The sequence below is a fragment of the Triticum urartu genome, chromosome 6A (genome assembly GCF_056163025.1).
Source record: "Triticum urartu cultivar PI428250 chromosome 6A, HENAU_Tu73, whole genome shotgun sequence".
In the NCBI taxonomy this organism is placed as follows: Eukaryota; Viridiplantae; Streptophyta; class Magnoliopsida; order Poales; family Poaceae; genus Triticum; species Triticum urartu.
In genome coordinates this window covers 498,598,750-498,618,306 of record NC_141878.1, presented here as the reverse complement: position 1 = coordinate 498,618,306, position 19,557 = coordinate 498,598,750, and positions in this window count along the sequence as shown.

The following is a 19,557-nucleotide window of genomic DNA, read 5'->3' as shown; positions in this document are numbered from 1 at the left end:
GCAAGTTGTTCATCAAGAAATTCAACAAGTGGCACAGTAGTATCAAGCATAGAAGTAGTTTCATCATAAGTATCATGCATAGCAGAAGTGGCATCGTCAATAACATGCGACATATCAGAACGAATAGCAGAAGCAGGTTTAGGTGTCGCAAGCTTACTCAAAACAGAAGGTGAATCAAGTGCAGAGCTAGATGGCAGTTCCTTACCTCCCCTCGTAGTTGAGGGATAAATCTTGGTTCTTGGAAGTTCTTCATAATGATAAGCAGATATAAATCCCAAGTGACTCAAAGAATAGAGCTACGCTCCCCGGCAACGGCGCCAGAAAATAGTCTTGATAACCCACAAGTAAAGGGGATCGCAACAGTTTTCGAGGGTAGAGTATTCAACCCAAATTTATTGATTCGACACAAGGGCAGCTGAGTCGTCAATTCAACCACACCTGGAAACTTAATATCTACAGCAAAGTATTTAGTAGCAAAGTAATATGATAGTAGTGGTAATGGTAGCAAAAGGTAACGATAGCAAAAGTAATGTTTTTGGTATTTTGTAGTGATGATAGCAATAGCAACGAAAAAGTAAAAAAGCAAAGAACAATATATGGAAAGCTCGTAGGAAATGGATCGGTGATGGAGAATTATGCCGGATGTGGTTCATCATGTAACAATCATAACATAGGGTGACACAGAACTAGCTCCAATTCATCAATGTACTGTAGGCATGTATTCCGAATATAGTCATACGTGCTTATGGAAAAGAACTTGCATGACATCTTTTGTCGTACCCTCCCGTGGCAGCGGGGTCCTAATGGAAACTAAGGGATATTAAGGCCTCCTTTTAATAGAGTACCACACCAAAGCATTAACACAAAATGAATACATGAACTCCTCAAACTACGGTCATCACCAGTAAGTATCCCGATTATTGTCATTTCAGGGTTAACAGATCATAACACATAATAGGTGACTATAGACTTGCAAGATAGGATCAAGAACTCTCATATATTGATGAAAACATAATAGGTTCAGATCTGAAATCATGGCACTCGGGCCCTAGTGACAAGCATTAAGCATAGAAAATTCATAGCAACATCAATCTCAGAACATAGTGGATACTAGGGATCAAACCCAAACAAAACTAACTCAATTACATGATAGATCTCATCCAACCCATCACCGTCCAGCAAGCCTACGATGGAATTACTCACGCACGGCGGTGAGCATCATGAAATTGGTGATGGAGGACGGTTGATGATGACGATGGCGACAGATTCCCCTCTCCAGAGCCCCGAACGGACTCCAGATCAGCCCTCCCGAGGGGTTTTAGGGCTTGGCGGCGGTCCATATCGTAAAACGCGATGAATCCTTCTCTCTGGGTTTTTTCTCCCGGAAAGCAAATATATAGAGTTGGAGTTGAGGTCGGAGGAGCTCCAGGGGGCCACGAGGTAGGGAGTGCACCCTAGAGGGGCAGGCGCGCCCCCACCCTCATGGACAGGTGGTGGGTCCCCTGGCCTTCATCTTTTGCAAGGAATTTTTATTTCCAAATAGTTGTTCCGTGAAGTTTTAGGTCATTCCGAGAACTTTTGTTTCTGCACATAAATAGCACCATGGTAATTCTGCTAAAAACAGCGTCAGTCCGGGTTAGTTCCATTCAAATCATGCAAGCTAGAGTCCAAATCAAGGGCCAAAGTGTTTGGAAAAGTAGATACGACGGAGACGTATCACCTATCTTTATTACCGATAAGGATTATGATTTATCTGTTGATCCTGAGTTAATTACTTTGGTTGAATCTGATCCTTTCTATGGCTATGAATATGAAACTGATGTGGCACATCTTACTAAATTAAATGATATAGCTACCCCATTCACTAATGATGAGAAAACTCGCTATTTCTTTATCCTTAAGTTGTTTCCGTTCTCGTTAAAGGGTGATGCTAAAACATGGTATAATTCTCTTGATCATGGTTGTGTGTGTAGTCCCCAGGACATGATTTACTACTTCTCTGCTAAATATTTCCCTGCTCATAAGAAACAAGCTGCTTTAAGGGAAATATATAATTTTGTGCAAATTGAAGAAGAGAGTCTCCCACAAACTTGGGGGAGGCTTCTCCAATTACTTAATGCTTTGCCTGATCATCCTCTCAAGAAAAATGAAATACTTGATATCTTTTATAATGGACTAACCGATGCTTCCAGCGATTACCTGGATAGTTGTGCTAGTTATGTTTTCAGGGAAAGAACTGTTGATCAAGCTGAAATTCTATTGAATAATATGTTGACCAGTGAAATAATTGGACACTTCCTGAGCCAACTCCGAAGAAAAGGGGTATTCTATTTCTCAGTCCTGAAGATATGCAAGAGGCATAGAAATCTATGAAAGAAAAAGGTATAAAAGCTGAAGATGTTAAGAATTTACCTCCTGTTGAAGAAATACATGGTCTTAATTCATTACCTATTGAAGAAACACACAGTCTTGATAACCTGACACAGGTAGTAAAGGTAAATTCTCTCTATAGATATGATAATGCTGAAATCCCTCCTGCTAAGTTTGCTAGCCAATGTTTGGATGAATTTGATAACTTTATGGTTAAGCAAGAAGATTTTAATGCTTATGTTCGTAGACAATTGAAACATAATGCTTACATGATTCAACACTTGAGTGATTATATGGCTAATGTTAAAGGTGAACTTAAACTTATTAGTAAACATGCTTCTATGGTTAGCACTCAAGTAGAACAAGTGCTTAAAGCTCAGAATGATTTGCTCAATGAATTTAATAGTAAAAATAATGACTTTGTTGTTAGAGTTGCAACTAGAGGGGGTAAAGTGACTCAGGAACCTTTGTATCCTGAGGGCCACCCTAAGAGAATTGAGCAAGATTCTCAGAGAGCTAATGTAGATGCACCTAGTCCTTCTAAAAGGAAGAAAAAGAAAAATGATAGGACTTTGCATGCTTCTAGTGAGCCTGTTGTAGACACACATGAGAATCCCAATGATATTTCTATTTCTGATGCTGAATCACAAGCTGGTAATGAACATGAACCTAGTGATAATGTTAATGATGATGTTCATGTTGATGCACAACCTAGCAATGATAATGATGTAGAAATTGAACCCGTTGTTGATCTTGATAACCCACAATCAAAGAATCAACGTTATGATAAAATAGACTTTGTTGCTAGGAAGCACGGTAAAGAAAGAGAACCATGGGTTCAGAAACCCATGCCTTTTCGTCCTAAACCATCCAAGAAAAAGGATGATGAGGATTTTGAGCGCTTTGCTGAAATGATTAGACCTATCTTTTTTCGTATGCGTTTGATTGGCATGCTTAAAATGAATCCTTATGCTAAATATATGAAAGATATAGTTACTAATAAAAGAAAGATATCGGAAGCTGAAATTTCCACCATGCTTGCTAATTATACTTTTAAGGGTGGAATACCAAAGAAACTTGGAGATCCAGGAGTACCCACTATACCATGCTCCATTAAAAGAAACTATGTTAAAACTGCTCTATGTGATCTTGGAGCCGGTGTTAGTGTTATTCCTCTCTCTTTATATCGTAGACTTGATTTGAATAAGTTGACACCTACTGAAATATCTTTGCAAATGGCTGATAAATCAACTGCTATACATGTCGGTATTTGTGAGGATGTGCCTGTTGTGGTTGCAAACATTACTATTTTAACGAACTTTGTTATTCTTGATATTCCCGAGGACGATAGTATGTCTATTATTCTTGGAAGACCCTTTTTGAACACCACAGGGGCTGTTATTGATTGCACCAAAGGCAATGTCACTTTGTATGTTAATGGTAATTAGCATACGGTACACTTTCCGAGGAAACAACCTCAAGTCCACAGTATCAATTCTATTGGAAAATTTTCAACTATTACTATTGGAGGTTTTGAATTTCCTCTTGCTAATGTCAAGCATAAATATGATATTATTATTATTGGGGACATGCATATCCCCATTGAGGTAACCTAGTGTTATTCGAAAATTCTCCGGTTTCATGCAATTTGGAATGAGTTTGTTAACAAGACATGATCAACCTTGTTAGTGGAATCCGGAAGAGATCACCAACCAGTGGCACTAGGGGGATCCCACTCAGTACGACCCCAGTTACAACTTTGGATATCCACCAGGCCATCCGTGGCCATAGACCAACTTAGGCCAAAAGCCTAAGCTTGGGGGAGTATGTATCTCTCGCCGACATTACATTCCTGTTCACACACTCATGCTAGTTGTCGGTGCTCATACTTTTTCATTGTAATATCCATGCTAGTTTATTTTCCTTTTTATGCTTTCTTCTTGTTTGTTTGATAAACCTGAAGAAAAACCAGAAAAATTAGTTGTAGCTTTTTAGCTAGTTTACTTTTCATGTTGTAGCAGTAGTAATTAAAAAGAAACCCCAAAAAGATTTCTCGTTCTTCTTTTGCTTGTTGGGAGCTTTCCTGTGTAAATAGTTTTGTTTCTTTTCTTTCCTTTGGGGGTCGAGAGGAGAAGACCATAATTAAAATGTTGAGTGGCTCTTATATGCATTATTGTTGATCTAACAAAGAGCCCATATTACCTTGTCTTCTCTCTTGAATTGAATGCTTGCAGATTCCAGCTTAGTCCAATGCACGTGCACTATTATTATTATCCACACTATTCGGTCATGCAAGTGAAAGGCAATAATGATGATTATATGATGAACTTATTGAGATGAGAAAAGCTGGTATGAACTCGACCTCTCTTGTTTTTGTAAGTATGATTAGTTCATCATTCCTGATTCAGCCTATTATGAATAAACATGTTTGCAATGACAATTAGAGATTATAGTTGCTTATGCCATGCTTAATTAGCTAGGAGCTTATAATGGTTTATCTTGCGTGCCAACATGCTATTAAAATGGTTGTGATGTGGTATGATAGGGTGGTATCCTCTTTTGAACGATTCGAGTGGCTTGACTTGGCACATGTTCACGCATGTAGTTGAAACAAAATCAACATAGCCTCTACGATATTTATGTTCATGGTGCATTATATCCTACTCATGCTTGCATTCGGTGTTGATTAATTTTAATGCATGCTCATGACTGTTGTCGCTCTCTAGCTGGCTGCTTCCCAGTCTTTTGCTAGCCTTCACTTGTACTAAGCGGGAATACTACTTGTGCATCCAATTCCATAAACCCCAAAGTTATTCCATATGAGTCCACCATACCAACCTATATACGGTATCTACCTGCCATTCCAAGTAAATTTGTATGTGCCAAACTCTAAACCTTCAAATAAACATTCTGTTTTGTATGCTTGAATAGCTCATGTATCAACTAGGGTTGTCTATATCTTCCATGCTAGGCGGGCTATTCTCAAGAGGAGTGGACTCCGCTCCTCACTCACGAGAAAATGGCTGGTCACCAGGATGCCCAGTCCCATGCTTTATGCAAATCAAATCAAAATAACTGCAAACAAAACTCCCTCGGGACTCTTGTTAGCTGGAGGCACTCGTTGTTTCGAGCAAGCCATGGATTGATGCTTGTTGGTGGAGGGGGAGTATAAACTTTACCATTCTGTTTGGGAACCGCCTATAATGTGTGTAGCATGGAAGATATCGAGATCTCTCGGTTGTTATGTTGACAATGAAAGTATACCGCTGAAAATACTATTCATATCTATTTCAAAACCGAGCTCTGGCACCTCTACAAATCCCTGCTTCCCTCTATGAAGGGCCCATCTATTTACTTTTATGTTGAGTCATCATCCTCTTATTAAAAAGCACCAGTTGGAGAGCACCTCTGTCATTTGCATCCATTACTGTTAGTTTACATTGAGTTTGACTTGAATGGATCTCTTTTACCATGAATTACAATGTCTAGTCAGTCCTTGATCTTTAAAGGTGCTCTACATTTATGTTTTGCGGTCTCAGAAAGGGCTAGCGAGATACCATCTTGTCATATCATATCATGATTATTTTGAGAAAGTGTTGTCATCCGAGATTTATTATTATCGCTCGCTAGTTGGTTATGTCATTGATATGAGTAAACATGAGACCTAAATGTTATTGCGAATGTGCTTAGTTCATAATCTTTGCTGAAAACTTGAATGCTGGCTTTACATATTTACAACAACAAGAGCAAATAGAGTTTGTAAAAGTTTTTCTTTATCACTTTCAGTTTATCAACTGAATTTCTTGAGGACAAGCAAAGATTTAAGCTTGGGGGAGTTGATACGTATCCGTCCTATCTACTTTTCCAAACACTTTTGCCCTTGTTTTGGACTCTAACTTGCATGATTTGAATGGAACTAACCCGGACTGACGCTGATTTCAGCGGAATTGCCATGGTGTTATTTTTGTGCAGAAATAAAAGTTCTCGGAATGACCTGAAAATCAATGGAGAATTATTTTGGAATATATAAAAAATACTGGAAGAAAGATCCACATCAGGGGGCCTGAGGGAGTCCTGGATTAGGGGGTCTCCGGATAGCCGGACTATATCCTTTGGCCGGACTGTTGGACTATGAAGATACAAGATTGAAGGCTTCGTCCCGTGTCCGGATGGGACTCTAGTTGGCGTGGAAGGCAAGCTAGGCAGTACGGATATGGATATCTCCTCCTTTGTAACCGACCTTGTGTAACCCTAGCCCCTTCCGGTGTCTATATAAACCGGAGGGTTTTAGTCCGTAGGACAACATACAAGCATACCATAGGCTAGCTTCTAGGGTTTATCCTCTCCGATCTCGTGGTAGATCAACTCTTGTAGTACTCATATCATCAAGAATAAATCAAGCATGACGTAGGGTTTTACCTCCATCAAGAGGGCCCGAACCTGGGTAAAACATCGTGTCCCCTGCCTCCTGTTACCATCCGCCTTAGACACACAGTTCGGGACCCCCTACCCGAGATCCGCCGGTTTTGACACCGGCATTGGTGCTTTCATTGGGAGTTCCATTGTGTGGTCACCATTAGGCTTGATGGCTCCTTCAATCATCGATAGCGATGCAGTCCAGGGTGAGGCTTTTCTCCCCGGACAGTTCTTTGTATTTGGCGGATTCGCACTGCGTGCCAACTCGCTTGGCCATCTAGAGCAGATTGAAAGTTACACCCCTGGCCACCAGGTCAGGTTTGGAAGCTTAAACTACACGGCCGATATCCGCGAAGACTTGATCTTCGACGGATTCGGGCCCCTGCCTTGTGTGCCACGCGGTCATGATGAGTACGATTTAGCTCTACCATCGGACAGTGTTCAGGAGATCGCATCGGCAGCCGCTCCGACCCTCGATTCGGAGCCAGTTGCACCATCCATGGACGGGTGGATAGACCCCGCCACGGAGGCCGTACCCTCAGCGGCGATCGAGCCAAATATCGACCTTACCCTTCACGAGAGCCGTGTTGCCAAACTGTCGGACCCTTCTCTGGCCACGGACTCTGAACCGCCTGCACCCGTTCCTATCGAATCCGATTGGGCGCCGATCATGGAGTTTACCTCCGCAGATATTTTTCAGCACTCGCTCTTCGGCGACATACTGAACTCATTAAGGCCTTTCTCCTTGTCAGGAGAATCCTGGCCGAACTATGTCCGGCAGGATTGGGATGCGGATGACGAAGAAATTCGCCGCCCACCCACCACCCACTTAGTAGCCACTATCGACGACTTAACCAACATGCTCGACTTTGACTCCGAAGACATCGACGGTATGGACGACGATGCAGGAGACGAACAGGAACCACCGCCCACAGGGCACTGGGCGCCCACATCATCACACGACGTATACATGGTGGACACACCCAAAGAAAACGATGACGAGGAACGGAAGGACGCGGCGAAGGGTTGTTCCCTCAAGAAACAGTCAAAGCGGCGGCGTAAGCGCCGCTCCAAATCCCGCCTCGGCAGAAGCAACGATCACATAGACGCAGCGTTAGAGCAGGGTGAACCATCGCCTAACCACGGCAGCATGGAGAATCAAACCGAACAACCCAACCCTGTCGACGATAACAGTCCGGACGACATCACACCGGACAGGCACTAGGAGCAACATATTGCCCACCAAAGGCTTGTTGCCACGGCGAGAAGTCTGAAAAATTAGAAGCAAAGGCTCAAGGCTGCACAAGACACACTCAAAATCAAATGGAGTGAAGTACTCAACACTACAGCGAAGTACGGTAGTAATCTCCACACCAAGAGCTATCCGAAGCGGAAGTTTCTAACTGAATTTGATGAGGAGGCTTTAGATCCTCCACAATTAAAAAATAAAATGGCCATCCGGTCGGATAGACGACCTCATAGCCAACATAAAGCGGCAAACAACGCCGCACATAAACCAGTACGCGATCCGCGTAAGGGCTCGCATCAAAAGGACGGCGCAACCAGATCCATCTATGGACCACGCAAGCGTGCTCCAACATACAATGCAACACAACAAACATCCGAACACCACGATACACCCAAATACAGGGGTTCTGCACACCCCCTATGTTTCACCGACGAGGTGCTGGACCATGAATTTCCAGAGGGATTCAAACCCGTAAACATAGAGGCATACGACGGAACAACAGACCCTGGGGTCTCGATTGAGGACTACATCCTCCATATCCATATGGCTCGAGGAGATGATCTCAACGCCATCAAGTACTTACCCCTCAAGCTCAAAGGGCCAGCTCGGAACTGGCATAAAAGCCTCCCCGAAAACTCCATCGGAGGCTGGGAAGAGCTTGAAGACGCCTTTCGGGCAAATTTTCAAGGGACATATGTCCGACCACCGGATGTAGACGATTTAAGTCATATAACTCAATAGCCCGGTGAGTCAGCCTGAAAACTTTGGAACAGGTTCCTCACTAAAAAGAACAAAATAGTCGAATGCCCGGACGCCGAAGCCTTAGCAGCTTTCAAGCATAGCGTTCAAGACGAATGGCTCGCTAGACACCTCGGTCAAGAAAAGCTGAGAACAATGGCAGCATTAACAAACCTCATGACCCGTTTTTGCGTGGGCGAGGACAGCTGGTTAGCCCAATGTAGCACCAGCGACCCAAGTACATCCGAAGTCAGGGATGGAAACAGGAAATCACGACGCAGCAAGAATAAGCGCCGGAATAAAGAAGACAGCCCGAAGAGCACAGCGGTAAACGCTGGATTTAGAAGCTCTCGGCCAGGTCAGCAGAAGCCGCCCTCCAAAGGCAACAGAGACGAACTGTCCAGCCTAAACAAAATTCTGGACCAAATATGTCAGATGCATAGCACCCCTGATAAACCTGCAAATCATACCCACAGAGAATGTTGGGTCTTCAAACAGTCCGGCAAGCTCAACGCCGAGCACAAGGGACATGATACACCAAGCGAAGAAGGGGATGAGCCTCGCAAGCAAAGCACATGGGAACAGAAGAAAATCCCACCAGAAGTCAAAACAGTCAACATGTTACACGTGTTAAAGGAGAAAAACAAAGCGGCGCCCCTAGAAAGACATGTCCGAGGGCCTATCAGCACAGAGCTCCGCCACTGGTCGTCCCAACCGATCACCTTCGACCATCAGGATTACTCGGCAAGTATCCGGTGCGCAGGATGGGCTGCCTTGGTATGAGATCCAATAATTGATGGATACCACTTCACACGAGTCCTGATGGACGGCGGTAGCTGTTTAAATCTGATATATCAGGACACAGTCTGCAAAATGGGATAGACCCAACAAAATTTTCCGCAGCAATGCTACCTTTGAAGGAGTAACGCCAAGCCCAGAGGCCCATTGCAGGGGCTCCCTGCTACTAGAAGTTATATTCGGCTTCCCCGATAACTTCCGCAGCGAAAATTTAACCTTCCACATCGCTCCGTTCCAAAGTGGCTATCAAGCACTACTTGGACGCGAAGCTTTCGCTCGCTTTAACGCAATACCTCATTACGCTTCCCTCACGCTTAAGATGCCCTGTCCATGCGGCATCATCACAGTAAATGGAAATATTGAGCGCTCCTTGCGTGCCGAAGACAATGCAGCTACCTTGGCAGCCGCACAGTAAACGGCCTCACCAACTAAAGTATCTGACAAGTCGTTAAGACCACGGACACGGTTGGACGAGTCCGGTACAGCTATATATAATTGATACAGGTTTGATGGCTATACCCCTATTACAATACAAGGGGCTCAACGCGCGCACAAAAGTGGCAATAAGGCTCACCTTTACTCATCTTGAACTATATATTGTTTATTTAGTATAACTTAACTTTTGCACGACAACTTTTAAATTAAGTTCCTCTCTTTTTCAGATGACCATCGCGCTACACCCATCCAGGATACGGCACAACGGAGACATAGGTGCAGACGTGCAGCAGGGACCCATTCCAAGGATTCTTTGTAGATTAAGACCCTGCGTAAACGTTTTTTACTGTCTCTTGTTGATTTACATCCCTCGGGTTCTTAGTACAATAGAGAAGGATGCTGACGTCTTGGCATGTGGCCACGCCAGAATAATGCATGTACCTGGACACCAGGGGCTTATTACAAAGGGTACGGTTTATACCTAGTTTACACCATAAAGACCGAATACCTTACGGAGTGTTCGGCGTCGCGAGTTTGGCCTTATATGCATCAGCTCCGAATCATGTCTTTGGTCAAATGTTGGGTTTTCCCGGCTCCTGTGTTTTGCTGCCTTACGTTCCGCTCTATCGGCTAAGGCGGCACCAGGAGAACTACTGCGATTGTGCCCTGGTTCATCCGGACGAGCACCTCAGTAGAGAAAGCCGAAAACTGACTGTCATGATATAGCGTGAGACTGGTCAACCACTCGATGACCTATTGGAATCTTCGAGATTCCTCCACATTAACGAAGGGCCATTTCCCGACCAGGCATGTACGCACCCCGAATCCGGATGAGTGCGGAGCCACCAGGGGCTCTATAGTAGCCCCACTGTCAAACTCCTCTGGCTAAGTGAAAGTGTTCAAGCATTATAGTCCAGTTGCCTAGTTCTCTGCCCTATCACCTCCTTAATAGGACCAAGACGTTGGATTAAGTGTGAATACGCGTCTTCTACGAACACCCCTGCGTTATATGCGTGGGGGATGAAGCCGACGACTGCAATCTTTCAGGTTATATACATGTATACATAAACGGACGCACGGGAGGCATCGCAATACTTTCGGGCAAAAGTATAAATACAGCCTTGATAAATTCAAAAAAAACATTGTTTTTACAATGGGAATACATGTCACTCAAACATAACATTCTTCGAGCATTGGATCTCTATCGAACGAGCACCCTCAAGAACTTCTTCAAAATAGTGCTTGGCAGCCACTCGGCCTATGGCCGAACCCTGCGCCGCGACAGTGGTGGCATCCATCTCCGCCCGCCATCCGCGAGCCTTCTATGCACACCGACCTCTTTATCGCATTAATGCATGGCACTGCACCAAGGAACTGCTGCACCAAGCTAAAATAGCTATTCGGCTTTGGCCTTTCCGGCCAAAGATGATCCACGACAGACCTCATGGTGAGTCCGGACAATCTATTGAGTTCGGCTCATTCGGCAAGCTGATCAGTCAATGGAAGCAGACGCTCTGAAACGTTAAATTGCAACCAGAACAGCTTGTCCACTTCACGATCTGTTTGATCTCGGAAGTATTCGGCCGCATCGACAGCGCTCGCCGCCAAGTCCAGATATGCGTCGGCCGAACTCCAAAGCCGGTCTAGAGGGGCATACCGCGGATCGCCGAACTTCCTCCGCAGCATAAAGGGCTTCCCAGCCACAATGTCCCCGGCTTCACGCAGTTCCTCCTTCTTTGCTCTCATTGCAGAGCGGGTGTCTTTGGTCGCCATTGTGGCCTTTTCGAGGTCCGTAGCCTTCGCCCTGTTTTCTTCTTCAAGAAACTGGCAGCGGTCGGCAGTGTCTTTTAACTTCACAGCCATTTTGGACATTTTCTCTTTGCTCTCGCTATGTGTGGCCTTCTCGGCTCTCAACTCTTCGGTTGCCTTCAAAGAGGCCGCATTACTACTCCTTGCTTGCTCCTTAGCTCGGGCAAGCTCCGCCCGCAGGGCCTCCACGGTGGCAGCTCCATCTGCAGTCACAACATATTAATGATACTGGCATCACGCTGCTCTTACTATGTGACATTCACTATAAACATCACCTACCCTGTGCCTCGTCAAGCCGCTTGTTAACAAGCTCGATGTCGGCATCCGCCGCATCCAGTCGCCGCTTTAGTTCGGCAACCCCATCAGTCCGGATAGCCACCGGAGCTTCAGACACCTGCACATAAAGGCGGTCTGGTTATTACCTGGGACTATGATCCTCTGTTCGCCACCGTTCTCGACGACAACCAGAGTCTCAGGGGCTACTATCTACACAGGGCACACCTAAAAATGTGCGGTACTATCACAAATGTATATCATTTCACGTACCTCAAAGCCCGTCAGTAGACTCATAAAGGCTTCATGCAACCCGCTTTCGGCGGACGAAATCCTTTCAATCACCATACCCATCAATGTACGGTGCTCTTCTGAGATAGTGGCTCGCTCTAGCAGATCCCTCAGTGTGTCCGAACGCATACCAGACGGTGCCGGATTCTTTTGGTTGCTTTCTTCAAGAGCCAGATACTGGGGACTTCGGGCGACTATAGGATTATCTTCTGGCCTCACCGGATCCGGAGTGACCCTCCACGATGACACTTCAAGGTCGCCCGCTTCTTGAGCCGTGGAATTCGGGGGAGTCGTTTCACTCTCCATCATCTCTGGAAGAAGATCCCCCGAAGACGAGCTCTGCTGAGAAGGGCTAAAATCCAAACTGCAAGATAAACGCTTCGGTCATTTTCCTCAAAGGTAAGGTAGTATATCTTCACTACTAAGCACTTTTTTATTACTTACAGCTCGTTAGAGGGATGATCCCCGCGTGGACTTTGTGCGGCAAGAGCACCCTCCAAGGTAGGACCCTCTGGTGAAGTTTTCTTCTCCCGTTTGGAAACTTTGGTTTCCAGATCTTCAGAGGTAGTCCTCTTCCTCCCCCGGGGCGAGGGAACGTCAGATTCTTCCCCTTGGTTATCCTCCCACACGGAGGCGCTCATTCCCTCGTTTGGAATAGGTAGCGGTGGAGGCCCGCTTTCGCCCTCTTCATTACCCCCTTCATCTTCCTTTGAGGGCACCGGGCAGGGTGCTGGCTCAAGCATTTTTTCCAGCACCGGATTGTCCAAGCCTTCAGGAAGGGGGGCCGAACACCGGATCATCTTCGCCTTTGCTATCCAGTCCTGGTCAAAGAGCGACTTTTAGAATGATGTCATCATAAATAAAAAGACGGTGTGTTCGGCCGTGGGATTGCTTACTTGAGCCGCGGTGCGGTTGCTGCTTAGGCCCACGTCCTCGGTAGTGTCCGGACACTCTGCTTGGGGTCCGAAGAACGATTTGTACAACTCCTCGTGCGTCAAGCCGAGGAAGTTCTGGATAGTGCGCGGTCCTTCCGGGTTGAATTCCCACATACGGAGGGGCCGACGTTTGCAAGGCTGGACTCGACGAACCAGCATGACTTGCACTACCATAACCAAACTAAAATCTCCCTCGAAGAGATCTCGGATGCGGCTCTGCAGTATGGGCACATCCTTGGCTAGACCCCAGCTCAGCCCCCTGCTGATCCATGACATCAGTTGTGGTGGAGGGCCCGAGCGAAAGGCGGGGGAAGCTACCCACTTAGCACTTCTGGGAGTGGTGACGTAGAACCACTCCCGTTGCCATAATCCGGACACCTCTATAAAGGAACCCTTTGGCCATGGAGGTCCAGCGATCTTGCTTATTAATGCACCTCCACACGCTACATGCTGCCCCTCGACCGTCTTCGGCTTCACATCAAAGGTCTTGAGCCACAGGCCGAAGTGAGGGGTAATACGGAGGAAGGCCTCTCATACGACAATAAATGCCGAGATGTGGAGAAAGGAATCCAGGGCTAGATCATGGAAAGGGATCCAGAGTGAGGCCTAGTCCTTGGAGGAAGTGGGAGATGAACACGACATCTTCATTGGGTTCAGGAGTAGGGACGACCTGCCCTCGGGCAGGCAGCCGATGCGAAACTTCGGCGGTCAGGTATCTTGCCTCCCTCAACTTCTTGATATCCTCTTCCGTGACGGAGGAGGGCATCCACCGGCCCTGGAGGCTGGATCCGAACATGATTGAAGGTCCGAAGCACCTGACCTGGGCTTTGGGTGTTAGAACTCGAGGCGGGGGAAGGATTCGATTGAGCATGGGAGGAAAAAAGTAAAAGCCTTGTCCCTTTATAAAGAGGGTGAATATCAAGCGTCCTCCTCATGGCCGTTTGGGACTTGCCTAAAATCTAGGAGTCCTAGGCGCGGTTGGGTAACCCACGCCCGTATTGATGAGAATCCCGTAATAAGGGGGACACGACCTCTGCTTTGACAAGATGTGTGAAGAAACTGCCTCGCGCTATGTGCGGGGCTAGTTAAAGAAAAACGGTTCAAATAATCACCGATCCATGGCATGATGTCATGTTGCCAAAACATGTCAGCAGGTTAGATTTGTGGAAATATTATTCTCTCTACGGTGGTATGTGGAACTTATTTTGCAGGATCGGACACTATCCTTTTATTCGAACTCTTCTGTGGTGTATCCGGAGGAGGAACCCGCCTTGCAATGCCGAAGACAACACTACGCGTCGGACTCATCGTCATTGAAGCCTGGTTTAGGGGATACTGAGGGAGTCCTGGATTAGGGGATCTCTGGACAGCCGGACTATATCCTTTGGCTGGACTGTTGGACTATGAAGATACAAGATTGAAGACTTTATCCCGTGTCCAGATGGGACTCTACTTGGCGTGGAAGGCAAGCTAGGCAGTACGGATATGGATATCTCCTCCTTTGTAACCGACCTTGTGTAACCCTAGCCCCTTCCGGTGTCTATATAAACCGGAGGGTTTTAGTCCGTAGGACAACATACAATCATACCATAGGCTAGCTTCTAGGGTTAGCCTCTCCGATCTCGTGGTAGATCAACTCTTGTAATACTCATATCATCAAGAATAAAACAAGCAGGACGTAGGGTTTTACCTCCATCAAGAGGGCCCGAACCTGGGTAAAACATCGTGTCCCCTGCCTCCTGTTACCATCCGCCTTAGACGCACAGTTGGGACCCCCTACCCGAGATCTGTCGGTTTTGACACCGACAGGGCCCACACCCTGTCCACAAGGGTGGGGGCGCGCCCTACCCCCTAGGCACGTCCCCTGCCTCGTGCGCCCCCTGATGCTCCACCGACCTCAACCCTGACTCCATATATTCACTTTGGGGAGAAAAAACCTAGAGAGAAGGATTCATCACATTTTACGATGCGGAGCCGCCGCCAAGCCCGAAACTCTCTCGGGAGGGCTGATCTGGAGTTCGTTCGGGGCTCCGGAGAGGGGAATCCGTCGCCATCATCATCATCAACCTTCCTCCATCACCAATTTCATGATGCTCACCGCCGTGCGTGAGTAATTCCATCATAGGCTTGCTGGACGATGATGGGTTGGATGAGATTTATCATGTAATTGAGTTAGTTTTGTTAGGGTTTGATCCCTAGTATCCACTATGTTCTGAGATTGATGTTGCTATGACTTTGTTATGTTTAATGCTTGTCACTAGGGCCCGAGTGCCATGATTTCAGATCTGAACCTATTATGTTTTCATCAATATATGAGAGTTCTTGATCCTATCTTGCAAGTCTATAGTCACCTATTGTGTGTTATGATCCGTTAATCCCGAAGCGACAATAATCGGGATACTTACCGGTGATGACCGTAGTTTAAGGAGTTCATGTATTCACTATGTGTTAATGCTTTTGGTCCGGTACTCTATTAAAAGGAGGCCTTAATATCCCTTCGTTTCCAATAGGACCCCGCTGCCACGGGAGGGTAGGACAAAAGATGTCATGCAAGTTCTTTTCCCTAAGCACATATGACTATATTCGGAATACATGCCTACATTACATTGACGAACTGGAGCTAGTTCTGTGTCACCCTAGGTTATGACTGTTACATGATTGATTGCATCCGGCATAATTCTCCAACACTGGTCCAATTCCTACGAGCTTTTCATATATTGTTCTTCACTTATTTACTTTTCTGCTGCTACTATTACCATCACTATAAAACCCAAAAATATTACTTTTGCTACCATTACCTTTTGCTATCGTTACCACTACTATCATATTACTTTGCTACTAAATACCTTGCTGCAGATATTAAGTTTCCAGGTGTGGTTGAATTGATAACTCAGCTCCTAATACTTGAGAATATTCTTTGGCTCCCCTTGTGTCGAATCAACAAATTTGGGTTGAATATTCTACCCTCCAAAACTCTTGCGATTCCCTATGCTTGTGAGTTATCAATGACCTAGTCGATAGCATTCAGAAAGGATAAATAGGCAGAATGGTTTTTGTATAAATGTAATATTACCGGCACAGTAGTTGTGCGGCTTTTGTAACTCATTAGTTGAAATCGATGAAGAATGTAATTAGCCGTATATGGTTAAAAAATGTGTGTTGAGTTTGAGAAGATGTTACGCAATGGTGTGATCTGCTGCTTCCATACGGACCTTAAATATATTAATTTTACAGGTTGGTGGAAACAACACATTCTTGCTCTATTTATTGTCGTCTCTGGTTAAGAATCTCTTTCAAAGGAGGAAAAGACAATGTATCTTTACGCATTGTAGTTCTTACCATTAACTTACATGCATATCTAAGTTACCATGATTCAGACACATAATTCTAAATTCCATCTGGTCCAATGGTCTAATTAGTTTTTATAGTTTAAATCAACGTGTTAGCTAGAAAGGAGTTGAGAAGAAAATTTAGAATCTCGTGATATTGAAACCCTAAATGAACTATGATAATATGCAAAAGTTTGAACATAATTCTGTAAGTGAAAATTATTTCCTTCCTGTAACAACTATCATGTCAAATTTTATAGAGTATATGATTCAACAGATTTTTCATAGACTCCTTCTGTACTTTCAGTTTGAACCTTGGTTATACAAAGTCACTTTCGACGCTTGTCGGTGTCAAAACTGGCGGATCTCGGGTAGGGGGTCCCGAACTGTGCGTCTAGGCCGGATGGTAACAGGAGGCAGGGGACACGAAGTTTTACCCAGGTTCGGGCCCTCTTGGTGGAGGTAAAACCCTATGTCCAGCTTGATTAATATTGATGATATGGGTAGTACAAGAGTAGATCTACCACGAGATCAGAGAGGCCAAACCCTAGAAGCTAGCCTATGGTATGATTGTATGTTGTGATTGTTGTCCTACGGACTAAAACCCTTCGGTTTATATAGACACCGGAGAGGGTTAGGGTTACACAAGGTTGGTTACAAAGGAGGAGATATCCATATACGTATTGCCTAGCTTGCCTTCCACGCCAAGTAGAGTCCCATCCGGACACGAGACGAAGTCTTCAATCTTGTATCTTCATAGTCTAACAGTCCGGCCAATGGAGATAGTCCTGTTGTCCGCAGACCCCCTAATACAGGACTCCCTCAGTAGCCCCTGAACCAGGCTTCAATGACGATGAGTCCGGCGCGCAGTTGTCTTCGGCATTGCAAGGCGGGTTCCTTCTCCGAATACATCACAGAAGAATTTGAATACGAGGATAGTGTCCGACCCTACAAAATAAGTTCCACATTCCACCGTAGAGAGAATAATATTTTTGCAGATCTAATTTGCTGGCTTGTTTTGGCAACACGACGTTACGTTATGGCCCGGTGATTATTCGAACCGTTTCTTTTAACCAGCCCGCACATAACGCGAGGCATTTTTTCGACACGTCTTGTCAAAGCAGAGATCGTGTCCCCTTATTACGGGATTCTCATCAATACGGGCATGGGTAACCCAACCGCGCCATCAATTGCGGCGCTTGGGGGATAAGCGAGTTTTACCAGGCAAGTGGGGACGCTTAGTTTTGTCCGCCCATATAAAGGGATAAGGATTCACCTTTCTATCCACGCCTTCTTCCTCCTCTGCTCATCCGCTCCCGCACACTCGAGCTCTAGCGCCCAAGTCCTCACTTCCATCTCAACCTTCTCCAACCATGTCCGGAGCAGGAGGCAAGTGGATGGTCTCCTCCTTCATGGAGGGAGACATCAAGAAACTGAGGAGAGCCGAATACCTGCCCGACAACATCGCGCACCGGCTCCTAGATGAGGGGCAGCTCATCCCCACCCCAGGCCCCATGAGAGGGTGGTATTTCTCACCCATTTCCTCCGCAGACTGGGATTCCCTCTCCATCCCTTCGTCCGGGGGCTCATGTTTTATTACGGCCTGGATTTCCACGATCTAGCCCCGAACTTCATCCTCAACATCTCGGCATTTATCGTCGTGTGCGAGGCCTTCCTCCGCATCAAGCCCCACTTCGGCTTATGGCTGAAGACCTTCAACGTCAAGCCGAAGGTGGTGGGCAGCCGCCAGGCGGAGTGCGGAGGCGCCATGGTGGGCAAGATGCCCAACATAACATGCCTCGAGGGCTCCTTTGTGGAAACCATAAAGGGGTGGCAATCGGGGTGGTTCTATATCACCGAGCCGCGCGACCCCGCATGGGTAGCGGCCCCCGAGTTCCGATCTGGCATCCCCATGCGGCTCACCTCCTGGAAAGAGAAGGGCCTGTCCTGGGGTAATTCAAAAGAGCTGACCGGACTCCAGACATGTATTCAAAACATGGTGGACAAGAAGCTCAATCTCGTCAACATAGTCCAGGTTATGCTCATCCGCCGGATACTCCCGTGCCAACAACGGGAGTTCACCTTGTGGGAGTTCAATCCGGCGCAGCACCGAACTCTGAACAGGCTCTTCGACACGACTCATGAAGATGCCTAGAGGGTGCTGTTCAAGAGCGTCGAGGTCCCTCCCCCCATTATTGAGGATCATGGATTCAGCGCAAAGCGCCAAGCCAGTGCGGTAAGCTGTTTTACCTTTCACAGGATACTTATTTTTTATATAGATTGACTCTATGCGGGATCTAAACTCCCGTGCCTTTGATAGGACTGGCAGAAGATGGCCGGACAGATCGACTATCCGGCTCCTTTGCCCGAAGGCCCCCCGGATGCTCTTCTGGCGAAGATGCTGACTCCGGCCCCTTATAAGGTGCCGGAGAAGACCAAGAAGGCCAAGGGAACTCGAAAGAGTTCCCGACGCCAGGCATTGTCAGACTCACCGTCCGATGACTCTGCGGCGCACTCTTCCCCTGAAGACGAGGAAGAGGAAGAAGAGGCTCCCCCACCGACAGGGGGAGACAAGAAAAGGAAGGCCGCCCCAACTGGGGAGGCCAGAGGGTCCAAGAAGGGAAGGACTCTCCTTCCAGACAGCTCCACCGCCGCCGACGAAAGTGAAGACGAGTGGTTGCCCAGGGCCAAGCCCCCGGGGAGATCGTAAGTATTCGGATACCAAAGTTACCCATAGGATTCCTTTGTCGCACTACTTTTACTAACGCCAAACTCAATTGTGCAGGCCGCCCCGAGCTAATATTGAGGTATCATCGGACGGCTCTCTGGGCTCATTGGACATGGATAGCGATCCAGTCCCGACCGCCACCTCCCCTCATCCAGCCGACGACGCCGAGGTGTTGTCTCAAGAGGC